At 44.0% G+C, this 4,976-nt stretch overlaps 1 pseudogene; it reads right to left on the bottom strand.

Moving 5' to 3' along the window:
* Positions 1-592: 592 nt before the first annotated feature.
* LOC102843901 lies at positions 593-1,471 on the bottom strand (annotated as a pseudogene).
* Positions 1,472-4,976: the final 3,505 nt, after the last annotated feature.

Here is a 4,976-nt window from a genome sequence, read left to right as displayed (position 1 = left end):
TGGATAGAAAAACTATGGTATACACACACAATGGAATACTACACAGCACTGAAAAAAGAACTTGTAAAACATGGCATAATGTGGATTAGCCTGGAGAACATTATGCTGGGTGAAATATCTCCATCAAAAAAGGACAAATACTGCATAATACCACTCATAATACCATTGCAGGACTGACATGGGGAGGAGAATAGGAAAAGAGTACATAGAGACTAAACACTATATTGGAACAGATGAAGAAAAGAACTATTTAAAGGAATATATTATTAAGAATTATATGTATGACAACAGTCCAGAATAAGTGGTACAGTGCAAAATGCACTGGAGAAGGAGGAGGGAGGAAATTATGCAATAATAAATGAATGAATATAATAAATTAAACTAAGGGGAAAGAGAAGGGGGAAAGGAAAAATGTGAATTAAAGAAAAGAATAAAAGGAGAGGAATATGCAAAAAATAAAAAGAAAACATTCGACAAATATACATTTATAAGAATTGTTTTCTTTTTTTTTTTTTTTTTTTTTTTTTTTTTTTTTTTAGTTTATTTAAATAGTGCTCGGGTCGGGTCGGGCCTGGCCAGGCCGGCGCGAGGGTCAGAGCGGCGTGTCGTAGAAGTCTGGCAGGGGGTCCAGCGGGTACTGCCGTGGGGGTGGCGGCTGCAGCTGGGGGGGCTGCTGCTGCTGCTTCATGAGCTCTTTGACCTCCTCCTCCAGCTCGGGCGGGATGATGAACTGGTCATTGGGGTCCGGCTGGGCCGGCGCGGCAAAGTGCCCCCCCGCCTTCCGGAGGGGCACGTCAGCAGCCACCTCGATCACGTTGTGGCTGCGCTCCTGGGGGGCCACCGAGCCATTGCCCCTCCTGCGGCCCATGGTGCCCACGGCCGAGAAGTCCGGCTTCTTGGGCAGACCCGACTCGTCCTCGTTGGCGCTGATGACGATGCCCTCGTCGCTGGCCTCTGTGGGTGCAGGCGCTGGGCCCTGCAGCGCCTTCTTGTCCTTGGCCCGGCCGCAGTGGACATCCGCGGCCACCTCCACGCGGCTGCCGTTGCTGAATACACCCTCGATGGGCTCCTTGTCGTCGCTGTCCAGCCCGTTGTCCAAGAAGGCGCTGGAGAAGGTGGTGCTGGACAGCTGGCGCTGGAAGGCACTGGCCAGGCCGGCCGGGTGCAGCGCGCAGCGGGGCTCGCTCGGGTAGGCTGGGCTGCTGTCGGCCAGCGCGCCGGCGGGGGGCTCGTCCGAGGCCGTGGAGCCCACCTCACTGCTCATCTCGGAAGTGGAGATCTCGCTGCTGATCTCCGAGGCCAGGCCGCTGCTGGACGAGGGCACGCCAAGCGCGTCGGCCAGCCGGTCCTTGATGACCACGCTGACCGAGGCGGGGAAGCCGGGGCTGGGCGGGGGCGGCCCGGGGGCGCCCAGGTCGCAGCAGCAGAAAGTGTTCTCGCTGACGCTGAGCTGGACCACCACGGCGCTCATCCTCAGGAGGCTTATAAATAAGTATTATTCCACTGTCCATAGTTTTCAAAGGTCTATTAATAGTTGCATTAGTCCTGGAGAGGGTGAAACCAGGTTGCCCCCTGGAAGCAAGGATTTTGAGACTCCGACTTTGGGCACCTGGTCAAGAGGGATCAGTCCATGGTGAGGGACATCATGCTTAGAAAGGTGGAGGGACAGAGCAGGAGAGGAAGATCTAGGATGAGCTGGATTATCTCAGTGACTAGAGAAATGGAATTAGATCTATCTGAGACAATAAGATTGGCTCAGGATAGGGCAAGGATAGGGTCACTATGAGTTGCAGGTGACACATAACAACAACAATATTGTTAGTTTCAGAAGCTCACGATCAGCAGTCAAAACCAGGTCCCAGGTCTGACTGTCAAACAGACCACCAACTGAAAGTTCAAAGTGAACTTGAAGAAAATTAAAACAAGTTCATCAGAATCAAAATATAAACTTGAATGTATTCCAGTGGAATCTAAAAACCATCTTAAAAGTAGGTTTGATGCCCTGACCATTAATTACTGAACCAGATGTGTTCATACATGAAGAAAGTAAAAGGTCACGAAAAAGACAGGAAAGAAACAAAAGACCAAAAAGGATGCCAAAAGAGATTTTGAAAGCTTCATTGGGGGGGCGGGGGGAAGAGGCCAAGTAAGGAGGAAGAATGCTGAGTTAAGAGATCTGAACAATGTTGCATAGTATGCCATTGTATGAATATAACATAGTTTTCCTATCCATTTATTTGATGGGCACTTGGGTTGCTTCCATCTCTTTACTACTGTAAATAATGCAGGAGTAAGTGTGGGTGTGGGTGTGCATATATCTGTTTGGATGGCAGTTATGATTTCTTTAAGGTATATTCCCAGTAGTGACATTGGTAGGATAAATGGTATTTCTATTTCCAACTTTTTAAGAAAGTGCCAAACTATGCAGCACTGAAAAACAATGAACTCGTAAAACATTACTCAACATTGGTGACCCTGGAGCACATAATGCTGAATGAAATATCTCAGTCACAAAAGAACAAATACTGCGTAGTACCTCAATTATAAAGCAGTTCTGACATAGGGAATTGAGAAGAGAATAGGATAATAGATAATAGAGAATAGATAATGACAATGACCATTGAATTAGAACAGATGAAAGAAAGAACGGTCTAAAATTAATATATGATTAGGCATTATACGTATAACAACAGGCCAGAATAAGAGGTACATCACTGCAAAGAGGGCTGGAGCAGGGGGCAGATAATTGTACAACAATGAATGAATATTGAAAAAAGTTAACTGGGAGAGGGAATAATTTGTGCAACAATGAATGTAAGAATATTTAACTTCTCTGTAAACACTTGTTAAAATCACAATTAAAATAAAATTTCATTTTAAAAAAAGATATCTGAACAGAAGATTTCAAAAGACAATTTAAAACAAAATAAAGGACTATAATGAAATGTGCAAGGATTTGGACTTGGAAAGCCAAATGGAATTTCTCAAGCTGAACAAACTGAAGGGAAAAAAAAATTCAAGTTTCAAGTTGCAATACTGAAAGGTTTTATAGGCAAAATATTGAATATAATATCAGAATATCTAAAGAGGATAAAAGAAATATACTCATGCTGTTGTTAAGTGCTGTTGAGTTGTAGATGACTACCTGAACACTTGTATAACTTTCATTGTTTCTTCAAGTTCAAGTGGATGTCACTCCTGCTTCCAAGCTTGTTTTAATTGGGGAACTCGAGCAAACACTGTCCACCATGGGTAACCATTATTGCAATCTACACGTCTGTGTCACAGTGTTTAGCATCTCAGCAACCATGAGTTACCTCTGTACAAGAAATGGACAGACCAATCCTATGCCACTTAGAAGAATGCTTGACCATGTTACCAAATATAATTGACTGATGCTGAACCATTTCCAGAAGTAGCACATGATTAAAAACAAATAGTGGTGAAGGAAGAATAATCTCAGCTGCCTTAAAGGCGTTGGCAAATAATATACCCCCAGATGTTAATTGTGGATACAAGTAAGATGACGTTGTTGACAGTTTCAATCTTTTCTCCATCTATCATAACATTGCCTATCCTATCAGTGCAGTGGTAAGAATCCTTATTTCCTTGAGATGCAATCTATATTAAAGGTTGTATTGTTTGATCTTCTGCAGCAAGTGCTTCAAGTCTTCCTCACCTTAAGCAAGCCAGATTGTATAATCTGCATAATGTAGGTTATTGATGTTTCCCTCGAATCCTGATACCACATTCCTCTTCATAGAATGCAGCTCCTCAAATAATTTGCTCAGCATACAGAATGAATAGGTATATAGAGAGAACACCACCCTGATACACTCTCTTCTTAATTTTAAACCACATAAGGAGCTGAAGTCGGAAAATCAAAAGGGCCGAACTCACTCAGCATTTCTTAAGCTCAAGGAGCTGAAGAACAAGATGGTATACCAATTGACGCATTGCTCACCAAGTTGTGCCAAGAAATCTGGAGAACAACCAATTGGCCAACTGACTGGAAGAGATCTATATTTGTACTTATTCCAAAGAAGGGTGACCTAACAGTGTGGAAACTATAGAACAATATTAATTTCACAAGCAAGCAAGATTCTACTGAAGATTATCCAAAATCAGCTGGAACAGCACATCAGCAGAGAACTGCCAGAAGTCCAGGCTGGATCTAGAAGGGGTCGTGGTACTAGGGATATTGTACCTGATGTTAGATGGATCTTAGCTGAAAGCAGGGAATACCAGAATAATGTCTATCTGTGTTTCATTGATTATGCAAAGGCGTTTGACTGTGTGGATCATAACAAACTGTGGCTGACTCTGAGAAGAATGGGAATCCCAGAACACTTGATTGTGCTAATGCTAAATCTATACTTGGACCAGGAGGCAGTCGTCAGAACAGAGCAAGGAAACACTGCATGGTTCAGAATTCGGTAGGCGTATGCCACGGATGTGTCCTGTCTCCATACCTTTTCAACCTGTATGCAGAACAGATTATCCAAGAGGCTGGGCTCTATGAGGAGAAGTGTGGCGTCAGGACTCGTGGAAGATCTATTAACAATCTGCATTATGCCGATGACACAACCCTGCTTGCTGAAACTGAGAAGGACCTGATGCACTTGCTGCACAGGGTCAAGGACTGCAGCCTTCAGTATGGATTGAAGCTCAATGTCAAGAATACAAAGATTCTCACCACTGGGCCAATTGGTGGCATCAGGAAGGATGGTGAAGAGATTGAAACTGTTAATTGCTTTAGTTCACTTGACTCCAAGGTCAACACTCTTGGCGCCAGTAACCAGGAAATTAAAAAAAGTATTGCAATGGGAAAGTCTGCTGTTAGAGACCTCTCCAGGGTACTGAAGAGCAATAGTGTCACTCTGGAGACTAAGGTGTGTCTGATACAGGCTATGGTCTTTGCATTCACTTGCTATGCATCAGAGAGTTGGACAATGACTAAGGAGGATAGAAGAAGA

The sequence above is a fragment of the Elephantulus edwardii genome, unplaced genomic scaffold (genome assembly GCF_000299155.1).
Source record: "Elephantulus edwardii isolate Elephantulus edwardi_28Jun2011 unplaced genomic scaffold, EleEdw1.0 scaffold00249, whole genome shotgun sequence".
NCBI classification, from domain to species: Eukaryota; Metazoa; Chordata; class Mammalia; order Macroscelidea; family Macroscelididae; genus Elephantulus; species Elephantulus edwardii.
The sequence above is the reverse complement of the archived record's forward strand: the minus strand, read 5'-3'. Positions and strand labels throughout refer to the sequence as shown.